This window comes from Xyrauchen texanus, chromosome 1 (assembly GCF_025860055.1).
Source record: "Xyrauchen texanus isolate HMW12.3.18 chromosome 1, RBS_HiC_50CHRs, whole genome shotgun sequence".
In the NCBI taxonomy this organism is placed as follows: domain Eukaryota; kingdom Metazoa; phylum Chordata; class Actinopteri; order Cypriniformes; family Catostomidae; genus Xyrauchen; species Xyrauchen texanus.
In genome coordinates, this window is record NC_068276.1 from 32,983,789 (window position 1) to 33,003,177 (window position 19,389).

Below are 19,389 nucleotides of genomic sequence, written 5' to 3' on the forward strand. Positions count from 1 at the left end.
AGAATATTGTTGAATATGTGTATAATAGAGTAGGTGTACTCAAGTCATTTTTATATTTAACAGTTGGCATTTTTTGAATAACTAAAAAATAAATGTAGTTGCATAGTAATCAAAATCGTAAACTACTCATCCATCAAGCTTCTCATCCAATCAGCATTAGTGATTTTAGAATTCTGTTCTAAATGGTCAATAACTCCTTTAGAAGGATGAAGTAACTCTGTATTCATTACCAGCGGGTTATCATAATCTTCACTTTAGAATACTGTCCAAATAGTGAACAACTACTTTAGAAGGATGATGTAACACTTTAGTCATTACCAGCAGGTTACCGTGATCTTTGCTGTAAAATACTCGTTTGTAATGGTTAAGAGCGATATCCAGAATAACTATATATTTAAATGAGGTAAATTGGCTTGTAATGATATTCTACCAGACAATGTAGTAATTTAGAGGGGTTATTCCTTTAAGTTCAGCTCTGTTTAAAGAGCACAAGAGGGACTTGTCTTACTTCTGTAATGATGTACTTTATTTTTGTCACTAAATAGAATATAATCATTTACATGTATTCATTCCAGTGCTGGAATTAGTAATATCATTAAGACTGCATTTGTGGTAATGTTGGCTGATGAGTGTTATGGATGAGCAGCGAGGCAGACGAGGAGGTGCGGCTCCAAACGCAGTTGACTTTATTGAAAGATCAAATAAACAAATAAACACAAAAGAAAAACCCACAATGGGGAAACAGGAAACTAAAATACAGAGAACTCGGGCAGGGAAAACACACCAGGCTAACAACACTCAACGACAGACAAGGAGAGAACAAGAAGCAGGGCTTAAATACACAGGGAGTGATGACTAAATGGGACACAGGTGAGAACAATGAACAAAATGGCAGTGATGATGACAGGTGGATACTGGGAAAAAGAACTGTAAAAAGAACTGTAGTTCTTTTAACAACAGACTAGTGAGACAGTGGTGCTAAACAAGGGACAAAAGCGAACCTATGGAGTGCAAAAGTGACAAAAATGGTAAACAAAAAGGGCAACAGTGAAACAAGACAAGGTAAACATAACAATGAGTCCTTTTGGTCCAGTATTCCTCCTTGTCCCTCCAGTGATTAAACCATGCTGAACTTCGACCTTGTATGTGTAAACAAGGAATTGTCAAATCAAACAAAAGTTAATTATGCAGTTCCACAGGGATCAGTTTTAGGGCCTCTGCTGATCTCCTTATACATGCATCCCTTAAGAGAGTGTATCAATTAAATGAAAGGATGGATGGGCAGAAATGTCCTTCTACTCAATTCAGACAAAACAGAGGTTTCAATTATTGGACTTAAAACCTCTAAAAATAAGCAGCTGAAATATATTTTGACTCTTGATGGATGTACTGTTACATCATATTCTACAGCGAAGAAATTGGTTGTTATATTTTATATCAATCTGTCCTTTGAAAATCTAATTTCCATTGTTTGTAGAACAGCATTATTCCACCTCAGAAATATTGCTAAGTTACGACACATGCTCTCTGTTGCTGATGCCAAAAAAAACAATTCAAGCAATCATGACCTCAAGACTGGATTATTGTAATGCATTACTGGGAGGATGTCCAGCAAGTTCAGTAAATAAACTTCAATTGGTTCCAAATGTAGCTGCATGTATGCTATTCTTTTGATTCCTTGCATCATGATGCATTTTTAAGCTACAGTGGTTTTTGGCTCCGACCCCTCGTTTTTCAGCTCTTTTGGATTATTTGAAAACAAATCAAAACAAACTTGTCCTAGGCCATTCGCCTGATCAAAACCAAACCAGTGCAGTAACATTCAGCAGAGTCCCAATATGAAAATTAATCAAAGCAATTTATAAATTGTAATATATTGTCAAACGGTACGCCAAAGCATCCGTTGTGGGTGAGGCCACTTTTACTAAAACGGTTATAACTTTTGAACGGATTGAGATATTATCATCATATTTGGTACACTAATGTATGGGGGCATTCTGATGACACACACACATGCAATTGCACAAATCAGCTTCTTGGTGGCACTATAATAATAAAAAACTACAAATATCTCTAACTATAGAACCGTTGGTCTGATCGACTTGCAATTGTGCATGCAGTGTCTTTGTCCAAGGTGCCATCAAGGTATATGAGTACAGTCACATATCTGAGAAATATCAAGTGATAAATAAAAGGACATTTGTGTATCAGACAGTTTATAAGAATTATGAATGGCACAAAAAGACCAGCTCCTTATTCTCGTATTAACATGAGTATGCAACACCATCCAAAGGTGACCACAGGACAAAATCCATTAGCATTCACCTGGCACAGCATAAACATATTCTCATCTTCCAGCATCTTGTCCTATGCTGACCTTGCATGAGGACACATTAATAACATTTATAATATATCATATCTGTCTTGTTCAAATAGTGTTCTCACTACCGGGGTGTCGGTAAGGCTCTCAGCTGTAATTACCGGCCTTAGGAAGTATAATCTGCAATGTCTCACATGCATGGCTGTCTCAACACAGATCATTTGCATTAGACAGTGCCGAACTGCAGGTAAGGCTCTTTGTGAGGAGTCCAGTAGATGATTAAAAAGGACAAGTGTGCATTCAGACAGCCAATGGAGAGAGACAGTCAGCCAAGGTTTCACAAGGATGAGCATAAAATCATCAGTTGTGCCATGGGCACCTGGTGAGCCTCTTATTGGAATGAATTAATAGTGTGTGTAGAACAGAGTTGGTTTAGTACTGACAAATGCTGATTTCCCTTGAGGTACCTGAAGAGATCAGACCTAGTCAGTGTTTAAAATCATACAAAGAAGATGATAAATGTGGTACTAAAGATACCTCACAATTTCTTGTTCCACTTGACATTGGTCGTGTTGTGTTCTCTCATTTTCTTTCTTTCTTTCTTCATCTATGTTTCAGAGAGAGAGAGAGAGAGAAAGAGAGAGAGGGCAAAAAATACAGTGAAAAAATCACAGACACATAGACTGTATTTCCTTTTCGTGCAGAATAGATTGTAGGGAAATTAAAATCGAACACACAATCTCATTGTTCTGCAAATTCTGCTGCGCTAAAACCTCTAAAATCCTGCTTCCAAAATCCACCCTGTCAGCATTTACAGATATTATACTGATCCGAATATTCTTTGCTTTTATTCCTCATGTCTTTTGTTCCCTTGCTTACAGTAGAGAAGAGAGCACTTTCCTGATATGCACAAAGTGTAGAGCTTTGAAAGCTGTTTAACATTGATTGGACCGCTTTCTGCTCTTTGCTAGGGGGCAAATGGAGAGAAAATACCTCTTCAGGTGCTGGTGTCGAGCACCTCTGATACAGACTGCACCTCCTCCATGGTAAGAGGCCCTCCCCTGATCAATCAAGGTTGACAGAGAAGGCCTTTGTGTGATGCTCAGAGGAACAGATGTCTGCCGGAGAGAGCCGTTCACCTGGAGCTTCACTGGATTACCCATGGCCTCGCTTTGATGGATTAGCATGTGCGGAAATTGCCCGATTATTGATATGAAAATATTTGCAAACGAGGGGAAAGTGCTATGTGTGGAGGGGGTGAAGGGCGCATTTCTAAAAGAGCTTATCAGCCTTCCTTCCAATCTTGTCCCCCATTTCCTACAGAAAAGAGGAAAAAAATATGAGGGGTAAGAAAGACAGATGAGGGCATGGGGAGGAGAAAGAGAGCTTGTGTGTGTCAGCGTAGCTGTATTCAGCTGCCCTTCATGAAATACTGTTCACCATTATATTAACAGAGCTGAGTGGCGAGAGATAAGCGAGCTTCTGAAATAGTAAGCAGAATGTCCTGAGGAGATATTTCAATCTTTATTCTCTCTCTCTCTCTCTCTACCCCCCCCCCCCCCCACCCCCTCTCAGCCCATCTTTTTCTTTCATTTAGAGCAACGTGTGAATGTGAAATGTGTCAAGAACTTTAAAAATGAAGACAGGGCCAGAGATATGATGACATCATCAACTCCCACATAATTGCTTGATTTGTCAGTCTGTAAACGGAGATGATCATGCTGTCTGTAATGCCACAGGTTGGGAAAGGGGGGGTCAAGCTGTGTTGGGGGGGGTTTCCTTCAGATTCAATCCCATTTAATTCCCTTAACTAGCCACAGAGAGAGGGCTGAGGGTTTGCCTGCCTGCAAATTATGTTGATCTTATGCATAATTATACAGTGTGCGTCAAGGCGTACAAAATTATATAACTAAAATGACACGTTTGGGAGTGAGGTCAACCAGAGAAACGCTTTTATCATTTGAGGCCGTTTGACCTCTTTGAGAGGGTATACTATGACATACCACACTGTGGTGGAGAAAAAGATGAGATTGAGAAAGTGAGAGAGAGGGAAAGGAATGGAAATAAAATTAGAATTTTAGGCAAAGAGTAAAATTGGACCTTTCAAATGTTTCAAAATACATGTCATGATGAAGTGTGTAGATTCCCAGTGGTCAAAAGATATAAATGAATGGTTAGTTGTTTGGTTTCCTAATGACTATTTAGTTTCCTAAAGGTTAATTGACCCTTGACTAAGTGTTGCCCCCCTTGGTTACTATTGCTCGCTCTGACTTTTCAGAACTTCCCATAGGAATGAATGGGAGATTGTCATGAACAGCATGTTTCTTGCCACATTATTCTCATAAACTAAATGGATATTATTCTTCCATGGGCTGGAATAAAGATTGATCAGATTATAAATTGTTCAATTAGACAGTAATGTGACTCAAAACTGTGCAAACAATTATCACTTGAAAAGAGAAAATTTCATTTAATAGTGATTGCAGACATGATAACATTAGTGAACAGAACTGCTCATAACCAGGCCCAGAAGGAATGTGTGCACATAGAACACACAGATTTCCACAGATCTGCAGTAGATAGTAAAGTTTTGTCGCTGTCCTCCTTCAGCATATCACTGTGCTGTTTTGCAGCCCTCTTCAGCCAGTCGTGGCCCGCCCATATGGGAAAAGTCCCGTTTCTCCCTATGGCCGGACCGCCCCTGCTCACTATGGTGCTGTGAACTCTTTATTTACTATTGCCTCCATTGCGACCTGAATCAATACATAAATTATGTAATATTGTTATTTGATTTAATTTCACTCTGAGCAAATGTAGGTGTCATTGTTGATGTTATACATGTTCATTTGGGAATTAGGGCTGGCACATAGTAATCCAGTGCATGCTCTCCTCAGGATTTAAAAATAAATAAATAAATTATATATATATATATATATATATATATATATATATATATATATATATATATATTAAAAACCTGCATATATTCTCTCTGTGTAACCCGTTTCACTACTAGAAATGTCCAATGTCTCTTCCATCAGCTGAAAAATGGTGAATGTTTCCATGTAGTTAAAACCAGTGTTCCTTTTAAGACAATACTAAATGCTAACAATAGATGTCTGAGTGCATAGTGTAATTGTATAGTGTATAGTGTGTCATATGGGCACACCTTTAGATTCATTGAAAAAAAAGCAAATGTTTGTCAGACGAAAAAGGCTAATACAAAACTGAGCTAAAGATAGGACTGGTCAGTAACACATTTAAGGAGGGGCTTAAGGTCAGGTTGGTTGCCCAATTGCCACAGAAAAAATATTGAGTTAATGATGAAGAATTTCAGCATTCTTGGTCAAATATGTTGGTGCGAATAATTTTTACTCAGTTACACCCTCCGCAAACTAGAAACACAAAGCACATGCCTTGCCTCTTATCAACTGGCCGGATGCTGATGTCCAGATGAGGGCTCTCTGTTGTATGTCAGTGCTTTCTTGATCTGAACACTGAAGACTCTTCACACACACACACACACACACACACACACACACACACACACACACACACACACACACACACACACACACACACACACACACACACACACACACACACATACACACTCACACACACCTCAGAGCTATGCACAGGTTAATGAATACAGTGTGTGTGCAGCGTGAACTCCTGAGGCAGGGTGACAAACACTGTTAACGCAAAAAGCGTGTGTTTTACAATTCCCCTCCCTCGTAAAGGTCTGCTCGTAAAACTGAAAATTTATGTCCTTCATTAGAGCTAATACAATGCACATAACTCTAATGCACAACAATTGGGATAACCATAAAGTAACTGCTTTATACCTCCTCAAAACTCTGACTCCTCAGTGACCCTCGGCTGGCCGCAGTCAGGGCATATAGATTTACAGCGAGACGCTATTCTGCCTGATAGACATCTGCCTTTTTAGGGAATTAGAAGTGCCAAAATGTAAAATGATTTAGATATTTACTTTGTGTACTCTTGTCAAAAATATAAGTCTCCAAAGCACTATTTACAATTTGCAACTCAAGATATTTTGCTGAGGACACGTTTGACTTATGGCTAAAGCTCGGTTTTATAACCTGACATGAGTTTAAAATGAAAGCAGTTTTTATTTCAGCTGTTACTAGTCTGAAACTCCACTTGGGCTGAAATATTGAGTGTGAGTTACATTAAGGTTCAAACCACGAGTCAGTTACTTCATCGTTTACTTTTCTCTGTCCTTCCTCCAATAATAATTATAGGTAACTTTAGTCCTGGACTTTTAAAACATTTCCTGGTGTCACTTCACCTCAGTCTAATTGATAAACCAAACTGTCAGAGATTCATATGTTTAGCCTACTCTGTTCTAAACCTCACCCTGACATTTGGCCTTTTCTGGTTTATTTCATGGTATATCAGTGTCCTACTTTTGCACATGATTTATTTTATTATTTTACTACCACTCATAATGATGTATATAACCTTGAAGGCAGTGAAAATAACTGTTTCCAGGTCTTTGAAGGCCCAACACCCTTCTGCATATAAGTCCAAATGGGTTTGGTATACAGAAGCCCTGGATAATGTAGATGATCCTGACCTAATGAGTGTATATATATACTGTGAGTTTCAGAGAGGAACAGAGATAAAGACACTGCATACTTTCAATGTCAGGTTGTGAAATTCAATGTGAGGGAACTTTAGCCTGGAAAATAACTTGCTGTAATGGCTGGGTGGAGAGGATGGCACAAAGTGCTCTCTGTGTATTTGTGGCTCAGTTTGGCATCATTGTTGCATTTATAGCTTTACGCATTTGTGTGCATCAGGATGTAGGTGTGTGTTCTTACTCCCAGTCTTCATCTGACACTCAACACATTTCCTGTGATATTTCATGTTGCTACAAAGTAATTTTTACAGAGGGCATCGGAACATGTCATGGGTTTACGCAAATTGATGCTTTGTTTTTTTTGTTTTACATTTTGTTCCCTTTAGAGGTTCAAGCTGTTTTCCAACCTTGTGCAGGTGAACAGGCAGTTCCAGTGAGTCAATCTATCTTTAGTGTTGTTTTTGAAGGGATAAGCTCAGTAAAGGCACCTTTCCCTGTATTTCTATTCTTAGCCATATATTTCCATTTAAAAAACCCATCATAATGAAAAGGGAGGATCCACAGTTACCTGACTGAGTGAGAAAGGAGTGCAGCAGGCATGGAAGGGCAATCAGTTCCTCTCGACTCCCTCTTTTTGAACTCCCAATCTCCCACAGCTCCTCACAGAGGTAAAGGATATGTATGTAGTAAATGATAGCTTGTTTAAGCAAAAAAAAAAAAAAAATGTTCTTTCTTTTAGTAGTGTAAGAAAGTGCAATGACTGAGAGAGAAAAGGTGACAATGCTGTCATTTTTAACACTCAAACGATTAATTAAATTTGATTCGTCAAATCAAAGTCTCAGTAATATACTGTAAGCAGTGGACCAGAAACAGACACACTGAAAAGAAGGCATGGGAAATTATTGGTACATGGATCTACAGTATTTCTATTTGACGTAACACATACTGTAAAAATGACTTGTGATGATATAACCTAATTTGACAGGTATATTTAGTCACAGTGAAGTTTTTTTACTTGAATAAATCCGATTAATTTAGACCACATGAAGCACTTTTTCTATAGGTTACCTGACAATGAGTTTTACAGTTTATGTCCAATTATCAATCTACCCATCTATGTGTCCATGTGCATACATGTGTGCTTAACTGTGTGCATGCATGAATGTGTACACCATCTGTGTGTGTGTGGTACATGGCTGGTTAAGCAGATACAGAAACAGAAGCTTGTTGTGTAATTAAAGTGAACTGATATAAGCTATAGCCCAGTATAACATGCCAGGCAGTGCCAGTCTGCTCTGCGCCCACTGATAGCACTTTAGAGATGAAAGCTCTGTTAAAGACCGTTTAATGTCCCTCTCAAAGACCTGCTTTAGAAAATCCCCTCAGAACACAACATAGAGAACTTTTAATGGGTTCAGGATATTCAGTCCAGCGTCCCAGGAGGACCAGAGGGAGTCTAAACAACCAGGCTTCATTAGTTTGGTAAAAGAAGCCTTGATATGCATAATGTGCTGTGTCTTTGTGAAATTGAACTCTTTTTATATTCTGTCAGACTGCTGTCACTGATTTATATTATCGTCCTGAGATTGCATCTGCAATCTCTGTGTTTATTCATTGTTGTTCTTCCACTGAAGCTCTGAGTTGACAGTATTTAAATGGCATGTTAAGCATATGTTTAATATTTAGAATGTAGATAGAAGAGCTATTCCACTCTTTATTTGTTATTACTGAGTAGTACATCACACTATGATGCAGTGTGTGTGGGCAGGTTTAAGTTGATTACAAGGTTATTATGCTATAAATGTGGTTTATGAGGACATTTCTAGTGTCCCCATAATTCAAATCACTTAATAAACATACTAAATTATGTTTTATTGAAAATGTAAAAATTAATCAAACACGTTTTTTGAGGGGAATAGGTTTAGGGGTATAGGAGTTTAGGGGTATAGGTTTTAGGGGAATAGGAGTTAGGGGATTTAATTTTGTACAGTGTAAAAATCATTATGTCTATGGAGTATCCTTTATAAGGATAGCCACACCAACATGTTTGTGTGTGTGTGTGTGTGTGTGTGTGTGTGTGTGTGTGTGTGTGTGTGTATGTGTGTGTATGTAAAGGTTTGGATGGTTTACGAGGAAATTTTTTTGGTTACAAATGGGTATAATGCAATAAATGTGGTTTATGAGGACATTTCTAGTGTCCATATAATTCAAATTGCTTAAAAACATACTAAACCATGTTTTTTGAAAATGTAAAAATGCAGAAATTATTTTGTGAGTGTTAGAATTAGGGAAGGGAATAGAATCTATAGTTTGTACAGTATAAAAAGAATTATGTCTATAGAGAGTCCTCTTAAGGATAGCCGCACCAACATGTATGTGTGTGTGTGTGTGTGTGTGTGTGTGTGTGTGTGCATGCTCAGAGTTGGATGTCTCTCTGGCGATTACAAAAAAAACCCCTTAATGCCACACAGCCAGACCACAACATCTGACATCACCACATGAGAATCAGAGCCATTCATCTCACACAAGGTGCTGGTCTGACAGTCTCAGAGTTCATTAAATGGGTTCTACATGTTTCCATAATGCCAAAAAGAGTTGCATGTTATAAAGTATGTACATAAAGCTAAATATAATAAACAAATAAATAATGACAATTTTTAGAATAATTGTTCAAGATGATCACACAGTAAATTGTTGAATTCGTTCCTCATTTAATTTGAATCCGATGTGCCGAATTTCAGACATGAGGCACCAGGGCTGGACTGGGAAGGGACGTGTGGTTGTTCGCTGTTTTGTTTGTGCATATCGTGGCTCCGTTTTGTGTTCTGTTCTGCATAACTCATTGGCTCATTGGGCACGTTTAGCGGCCGAACCACCGGCCTGCTCATTCTCCCGATGGCCATTCCACCCCTGATTGGCCCAAAAGTGCGTCGGCCCACCAGGAATATGTCCGGTGTACCAGATTACCAGTCCAGCCCTGTGATATTAAATCTCCAAAAAATTGCCCCTTTGACATCACATCCCTTTTGATATCTGGCTAAAGAGATACTACTTTTGCTAAATAAATAATAATAATACTAATAATAAATGCCGCTTTAGGTTACAGTACTGTTAGAGTTAGAAATAGGGTTTGGAGTATATGAATGTAATTACTACTCAAACATATCCAAAAATGGTATGCATTGTGCTATTTAAATCTATTCAAATGTTTAATTTGCATAAAGTTTGCTCATGTCTCCTGCTTGCGCAGTGAATTGTGTGAAGGTGTGCATGCGTACAACTGTAGTTCCAGATTTGGCCACTGGGGGTCAGTGCAATTAAAAAGTAAATTGTAAATTGGTCAGTTTATTCGGAAAGCATAGACCGATTTTAACAAACCAAAAAATCATCCCTTTGTCCCTGATTTCCCATGAGATCAGTCTGAATTATTGCAGTGTCAATAATGGTACAGTGCCATAAAGGTGGTGCACAGGGCATAATTTTGCACGCAGTGTGAGAGTGATTAACTCATGTCTTTGCAGAAAGAGAGTGATTCTTTACACTGTTCTTTCAATGAATCATGTGTGAGCTCCAGCTACCACTTAAATAATGATGGCTTAATAGCAACTAACGCAGAATGGCAGATTACCTCATATTTATAAATGTCTACCACAGTGCTATAATCTGCTGTGACAGAGAAACGTGAGGAGCGCAGCAGCGACTCCTTCCATGTAATGCAACAAATGCAGGATTCCCCTTTAGTGTGTGCGCTGTGAATAACTGTGATAATCACAGGACAATGGCTTCATTTATCAAGCTAACCCAGCAGCTTTGTGCAGTGTGATTAAAGTGCTCTGCCTTTTCCTAGCTTACCTTATATTTTAGGACAAAAGGGCACAGAAACTTTGTGGAAAAGAGGCCAAGATGGACATAATAAAAAGAAAACTAGATTAACTAGTCTTTACATCTCTTTTTTTTTTTTTTTTTTTTGGGAATGCACAGTGAATATGTACAATATGCAATGAGCAAATTCCAAGTCAACCAAAAATGAAAATTCTGTCTGCATCTACTCACCATCATGTTGTTGCAAACCCATATGCCTTTCTTAAGTGGAACACAAAAGGAGATGTAACAATTTACTTTTTAATTGCACCTTTTTTTCCATATAGTGAAAATGAATGGTGACTGAGGTTAATATTCTGATTAACATCTCCTTTTGTGTTCCACGAAAGAAAGAAAGTCATATGGGTTTGGAATTTCATGAAGGCAGGTAAATGACTGCATAATTTTCTTTTTTGGATGAATTATCCATCTAAGTACTGATTGATAACAACACACCAGTTTATTTATGAATTAATGAATTATTTCTGGTTCTACTGTCACATCTTCTGCTGTCTCTTCTCCCATCCGGTTCACATGATCTTCATCCCCTGAATACTAAATCCCTCACTGGACTACAACTCCCATCATGCATTGCCGCCCGCCATTTTCTCTCACACCTGTTCATTATTTGCTCATTATCTGTGTATTTAAGCCCTGAGGTTACACCATTCAGTGCGAAGTCTTGCCAGTTCTATCTCAGTCTTCAATTCTAAGCGTTTATCCTGTTTGTGCCTCTTTGGATTTTGACCTTTGCCTGATTAACATGTAAATTGCCTCAGTGTTTCCCCTGTTGGATTTGTCTGCCTTGCTATACTCTTTTTTTGGATTTTTGACCCTCTGCCTGCTTGACTACTCTATTAAATCTGCATATGGATCCTACATCTGCCTCTCAGTCTGGTCTGTCACATCTACTTTGGAGCTTCAAGACGGGACTACTGTTTCCAGATGCTTGCTAAATATGTGCATTAATAAGTATTACTGTATTCCATCATCCACCAATCTCCTGATGAATGGCTTCCTCTCATTGTCATGGTGACACAGTTACGCCATTCAGCTAAATGATGATAGTCTTATTCACCTCGTCAAACAATAGCCAGAGTCTAAATATATTTGATGACTATAAAGGTAATTTTGCTGGTTAAAAATAGGGATGTATAGCTTCTGACTGTTTTCAATGGCCACCCTCTGTGTTTAACTGCCATGTGTGTTACTGTAGCTGTTACAGTTGTGAACAAGTGGTAAGTGATGGATGACAGATAATTATGCAAATACCACAAATAACAATTAATGTTTTGTCTAACATTGTGTTGCTTTCAATCCATTGCTAATTTGTTAATGTCTTTCCTAAGTTATCCACAAGATTGTGTGAACTTTTGTGATCTTTACATTCTGAACTTGATGATCCAATGCTTCATGAGCTATCAATCCCTGGCCTAACAAACTGAACCTCATACAGAATACATTCACAGTGTATTACCATTAAGGTAGAGGGAGTGTTAAGTGAAATGAGAACTTATGTGACTTTATAATGTTTTTATTTATTTAATTTATATTTAACAATGTATATTGTACATACTTGGGATGATATATGATATGAGCAATTGAGGGGCATGTTGTAACACTTTATAGGGTTAGTTGTTACAATAAAGTCTGGCATTAAATAGCCTTTTACAAGTGTTTCAGCAAAATGTAAACAGTAAAACCGTTATAGAAATACCAAACCATTAATGAAACAGCAATAATATAATTGGTAACATACAAAAATTTGGAATCATTGTTTTGGTTGACAAAAGCTTTAATACATTCATTTCAATAAGGCCTATAACATATAACAAAAAACATGTGACCACTTGGCCCAATAAAATATGATTTGCCCAAACCGAACATGTAAAATCAATTTTCCTAAGAAAATAGTTAATGTGGTTTTATTGTGTTTATCCAAGAGCTGTAGCCAAAATATGATATAAAAATGTTATTTGTTAGGATAAAATTCACCCCAAAATATTTTCTAATTTAATAGGGTTTTAAACTACGTATTTGAAGCCAACGTACAAAACCACTGTTAGAGAATATATGCATTTGTCAAATTATACTTTTTATTCAAAACATTACAGTTACTGCGAGATAGCCCTTGTGACAACTTCCAAGTGTGACAACTAGCCTTGTGTCTCAACATATATATATATTTTTTTTTTCGTCATTGCGCATGTGAATGATTTTTGTTGTGCAATTAATTTGCATGGACCCTAAAGAAACACCAAATTCACACTTTCTAATTTCTTAGGAAAACACTACACAATCTCTTTATCTCTCTCTTTCTCTCGCTCTCTCTCTCTCTCTCTCTCTCTCTCTCTCTCTCTCTCTCTCACACACACACACACCCTTTTGACACATCTGAAAGAATTTAAAAAATGAGGTAACCTGAGGTATACTTTACACTCTGTGACCTCAGCCAAAACTAGGTTCCACTCAAATATGTTCCCTCTTGGTCTAAATTGTACATAAATTGCAATATAGTATATTGCAGACATTAGATCAAGTGTTTAACACAACTGGCTGCCATTTTAACCTCCATGCATGGTTATATGCCTTTCTATGGTTTAAGAGATGCTTTTATAGACTCTAATGATAGCTTCAGACTCCCATAAAGACATAAATAATGGTTGAAATAATGGTTCATTTGGAACTCAGAAAAAAAAAATGGTCGTTTCCTTTTCCACTTTTATTTCCCACCAGACAGCCCATGATTGGTTGAGATGTTACACAATGTCCAAACATCAATAATTTGACTTTATCATGTAATTTTGAATGTATACTATCATTAACATGTACAAAGTTACATACAATGCTATAATTACGGTTGCTCTAAATGACATACACCATCAGGTACTCAGGATCCTTTGGGACTTTACAGTACAGGTTGTGAACACCAGTTTATTAATTAATGAATAATTGATTATTTCTGGTTCTACTTTGGAGCTCCAAGAGTGGACTACTGTATCCAGAATTTTTGGAACTGTCATTAGCTATCATTACTAAATCCAGGTTTGTTTGTTGTTTTGTTTGGTTGTTTGTTTGTTTTTTCAAATGGGGGGTTATGTGGCTTGTTTTACTTTTGTCTAACATGTCTTTGTGGCATGAGGCTAAAATAATCCATGTGTGTGCATTCGATTTTTCAAATGTGACAAATATTCTCAGTAACGGCTGACATAAACATTCACAAACATAATGTTTCTTTTGAGGTTTCAATTTGTTCATCAGTTTTTCTCACTTTAAACTCCACTCCTGAAAGCTAATCTAGACATAGGACACTAATTTGCTCCCAGCAACTTTTTAAGTCTCAACAGCAAGAAGCACAACAGACATGGCTGCTTCCCATATACAGATTTATATATCCTAAAGTGTGTGTGTGTGTGTGTGTGTGTGCATACTCTCTAAACTTGAGATTGAGCCCACCTCTCAGTGGGTTCAAACTAATACACTAATTACCTCTCTCGCTCTCTCTCTCTCTCTCTCTCTGAAGTGTTGGAGGCATTTGTGGGCTGCAGGGATGAGAGAGAGACAGATTGTAGAAGTGAGGTGTTGATAATGGACCGGATGAATGTGTGAGCCAGAGCTAATCACCCTTATCCCAAACTCCCCCCACAGCAGATAGAGCTGTTCATCTGCCCAGACTGTGGCCTGCAAGATGGATGGCACATACACTGCTGTCAGTACAGACCAAAAACACTCACACACACATGGCTGTCTGTCTGTAATTGACTATTATATATATATATATATATATATATATATATATATATATATATATATATATATATATTTTTTTTTTTTTTTTTTTTACACTGGTAGACAAAAAAGCAAACAAACCAGCAAACATATACATTGAGGCAATGATTTTTGTAATACCTGCATTCTCTTTCAAATAGGATTAATCTTTCTCTTCTCATCCAATCCTCTGTCTTTTTCTAAGCTCTTCTTTTCAGTTTCTTTGTTCTCAGAATTCTCAATGGTCTTTTGACATGCATTTGGGATGAGGAGGAGGGCGTGGTGGGCCATGAGGGCGCATGACTGGGGCTGATGATCTGATGATCAGCTGGAGAGCTAGATAAAGGGGAGCCGGTGACACCAGTTCAAAAGAGAGACACATACATGGCCACATTGTGTGAGCCTGTGTTTGTTTATGTTTGTTAAAGTTTGTTAAAGTTGAGTTTTGTATTTGCATTTTGCATGTTGACTGTTCAGGCTGTTCCCGCCTCCTCCTTGCACGTCCTTATACTTATTATAGCGTTCAAATCAGCAAATTGCACTGTGGCAGGCAAATAGCACAGGCAAAGAAAAAGAGAGATATTTTTACTTAAATAAATTTCATTAAACTAATTGCATTACATATAGCATATTATGAAATCATATTGCAAAAACACTATCTTTTTGGAAAGATTGTGTTCTAAATTTTAATCACACTTTTCAATCACAGTTCATTCTTCGATTTCACTTGAAGTATATTGCCATCTTTAATGTGAGTTGTACAGGACCAGTGAGACTATTCCTCTTAATCCTTCTTGGTGTACTCAGACTTCATTCCCACTTCTGGAGCCTTCAGATTATTGCAGATTTCTTTAAAATGTATTTGTTAAATGACATCTGATTCTTTAAAACTTCTGCCCCGATGAATGAAATTTTTTTTTTTATTGTTGTGATGACATTTACATTAACTAACAATGCACAATACTTTTACAGCATTTCTTCTTCTTAGTTATTGTGAATTTCAACATATACTAATAAATTGTTTTGTTAAAATTAGTTAATGCACTATGAACAAACATGTACTAACAATTAACTATTGTATTTTTAATAACTAACATTAACAAAGATTAATAAATGCTATAAAATATATTGTTAATTGTTTGTTCATGATACCTAATTCATTAACTAATGCTAATGGATGGAACCTTATTGTAATGTGTTAACTTATTTTTTGTGTAAATATTACACTTGGTATTGCTGAAGTAAAGACACCTCTGCTTAAATCTCCGTGCTATTAAAGGCACCTATGCTTATAGGGGCACCTTTACGTTTGTGAACAAAAATGGCAGGGGATTGCGCCCCTGTAGCCCCCTTTCTGTGCACATCAGTGGACACACATATATTGAGACACTGAGAGAACTGTTCATGGGCCGTACATGCCCTCTATTTCTTGCAGCCCATTAACCTTTATGTATATCACTATTTGTTAAAGCACAAGTTTAAAACGTAATGCAAAGGATCCCCAAATACAGTATGACGATCCACTAACAAGCAATTCTCTTCCTAAAATATAAAGGCAGTTATATATTTTACTGTATTAATGTCCATTTATATTGTTAGAAAAGTATCAGGCTACTTATATCACGAAGTTATACTATGAACACAAGTTGTTGTTGGTGACCTGCTGAAATAGTCTTCCGATGGTACTCTCATTAACATTTGTTCAAATGAATGTGTGTTTCTCTCATGGGTAATATTTCGTAATGTTGAGCTTCAATTGCTAGTTATACTCCACCATACAAAGATGCCAAATTGCTTTACATTTTTAAAGTGCCATCGTGGATTTAATTTAAAAATAAATTAGCCTTTAAGAATGCCTTTCTCCATCATTTACTTATTAATATTTTTTTTTTTTTTTTCTAATATAAAACTCAGCATTATATATTTGTGTAATTAAATGTTTTACTCATTATACAGCATGTTACATAATGTCAAATGAGGTAAACACATTAGCATAATTAATTTAGCACAGTCTATTAAAATACTAACATTAACAGTTCTAAAAATATATTTGGTAAAAATCTTTTTTCTCTCGCAAATTTTCCACGGACCCTCTAGCGCCCACTTGCGGCCCCCTGCGGATCAGTGGACCCCAGTTTGAAAATCTTCAAGTACAGAATAGAATATAACCTCATTGCGTCTTTAGTGTGAGAAACTCTGTGGAGTTAATCTCTGAAATTGAGCTCTAATCCATACTCTTGGTAACACATGGCCCAAAATGAAAGCCCATTAGCCACAGAAACAGGGCTCTCTCTGTTTACCTCTTCCTTTTCTCTCTGCACAATGGCTTATTCTCGCTCTTCTATGCTGTTCTAGAAGGTCCTCTTTTTCTTTTTTTTTTTTTGGTCTTTATTTTTCCTTCATCCTTTACTGTTTGGGGTTGTTTTGCTTTTTCAAAGAGACTACTAAAATCGGCCACCACAGTTCCCTTTGTAGACGAGAGTCAGCTGCCCATCCTGGCAGCAAGCACCATCCCACCCACTTCCAACAATCAGCTGCTGCGCAGCCCAGTGTCCTCTCTTTCCTACTCTTTCATCAGCTCAGATAAAGAATTCCAGCTATGATGACGACTTCACAAATGTCCCCAACTCTTCTACTAAAAATAGTCTAGGATCAGGAATTCCACATACCTTTACTCGCCTTCTGAAGACTAATGGAACAAATACTTTGTGCTATTAATGTCTAAGAGAACAACCCTGGCATGGAATTATGCATCAGGTTTGAGGTTTCTGCCGCCTGCGTTATGCCCAGGTCAGACAGAAGCTTGTCAAATGAACTGTTTACACACTGTTTCTCTTGTCCAACACATAATTGGGACCTAAAACACACAAATCCATGCATCTGAAGCTACCCCCACCTGTGCAACACACTATACCTTAAACAGAGAAACCCATTCTAGCATCTCACCTGCCTCTTTTTGCACATTTTCACCATTTGATGTGGTTTTAAACATCATGTGGTAGGGCTGTATAAAAGTTTAACTCTAGAGCTAGGTCACTTCTCTTTGAGCGTGCATTGTGTTTTTTACAGTTCTCCTATTAGTCAGCTCAGCGAGGGAAAATTTCACTGCAGCTTTTCATTGATTTATGTCAATGGTCATTAGGCTGCTGTTGCAGGTTTTAGTTTTAATAGGAACTTGCACCCAGCTGGTGTGGTGGCGAATGACCTGAGGTTATTAATTTGATGATTAATTAGGAAAGTTTGTTTCTTGTAAAGTGGCAGCGCTTCTTTAAGCCAACCTGTAAAGTTTTATTGGAGCATACAGCTAACCTGTGATTGGAAATTTTTGTTTAAGGCAGACTGACTTACCATCTTAGATCCTGACTGCTGTTAATTTTATATCTTTCCAATAAAAAGCAGCAGGGGCTGGGCAAGTATGTGTGTGTGTGTGTGTGTGTAAAATGTCTCGGTTTATGACTATAACCCTTGTTCCCTGAGAAGGGAACGAGACACTGCGTCGTTGAAAACGACTCTTTGGGGAACGCTCCTTAGCGTGCGCCTCTGAATTATGAATGAAACTATTCCAATCTTGATTGGTGTTGCGTCATGACGTAACATGTGACGGCATAACCGGATGCATAAAAGTGACGCCGGCACACAAACACATTAGCCTAGCGATGAAGCAAGCCGCTCTCAGGCATTGAGGGGCGTGGCAGGACGACGCAGTGTCTCGTTCCCTTCTCAGGGAACAAGGGTTATAGTCATAACCTGAGACGTTCCCTTCCAAGGGAACTCGCACTGCGTCGTTGAAAACGACTCTTTGGGGAACGAATGCCCACTAGGCCACGCGCCGAAAAAGGCCTGCCCTAGAGTGAAACTGAACTCAGGCACCCAGCTAGGACGAGAGCACACGTGCGCCAGGCGTACTAGGGAGGTGCAGAAAACCTGATGAAAGTGTGCGGGGTAGCCCAACCGGCTGCCTTACAGATCTCCTGGAGGGGCACTCCCGATAAGAGAGCCCTAGAGGACGCCATGCCTCTAGTTGAATGAGCCCTTATGGCCAAAGGTGAAGGCAAATTGCGCACCTTGTAGGCCGAGATAATAGCCTGAACAATCCAATTACTAATGGTTTGTTTCGAAGCAGGGAGCCCCTTCTTAGGTGACCCAAAACACACTAACAGTTGGTCCGACCTCCTCCAAGAAGAGGACCTCTCGAGGTAAACGCTCAAAGCTCTGACAGGGCAGAGCAAATGGAGCCTCTCTTCTTCTGCCGACACATGAGGTGGAGGATGAATGCCTGCAGGACCGTAGACCGTGCCGTGTTAGAAGGCACCTTAGGCACAAAGCCGGGTCTCGGGTGCAGAATGGCTTTAACTCCGCCAGGGGCAAACTCCAAGCAAGCTGGTGTTACTGCCAGGGCTTGAAGATCTCCCACCTCTTTAGAGAGGTAACAGCAAGAGAAAAGCCATCTTGAATGTCAGGTCCTTGGGCGAGGCCGACTGAAGGGGTTCGAAGGGGGCCAGGGATAACCCTTCGAGAACCACCGCCAGGTCCCAGGCAGGAACCCTGGACCTGGTTGTTGGTCTCATCCTCCATGTACCACGGAAAAAACGAATGACCAGCTGGTGCCTCCCCAGAGGCCCAGCACTCAATGGTGCATGGAAAGCCGCAATGGCAGCCACGTACACCTTAAGTGTGGAAGGGAGAGACCACGAGAGAAACGATCTTGAAGAAACTCCAGAACTGAAGCCACCGGGCAGTTAACTGGATCTACTTCATGTTCTCTACACTAAGTGGAGAACACATTCCACTTGAGGCCATATAATCTCCTAGTAGACGGAGCCCTAGAGTT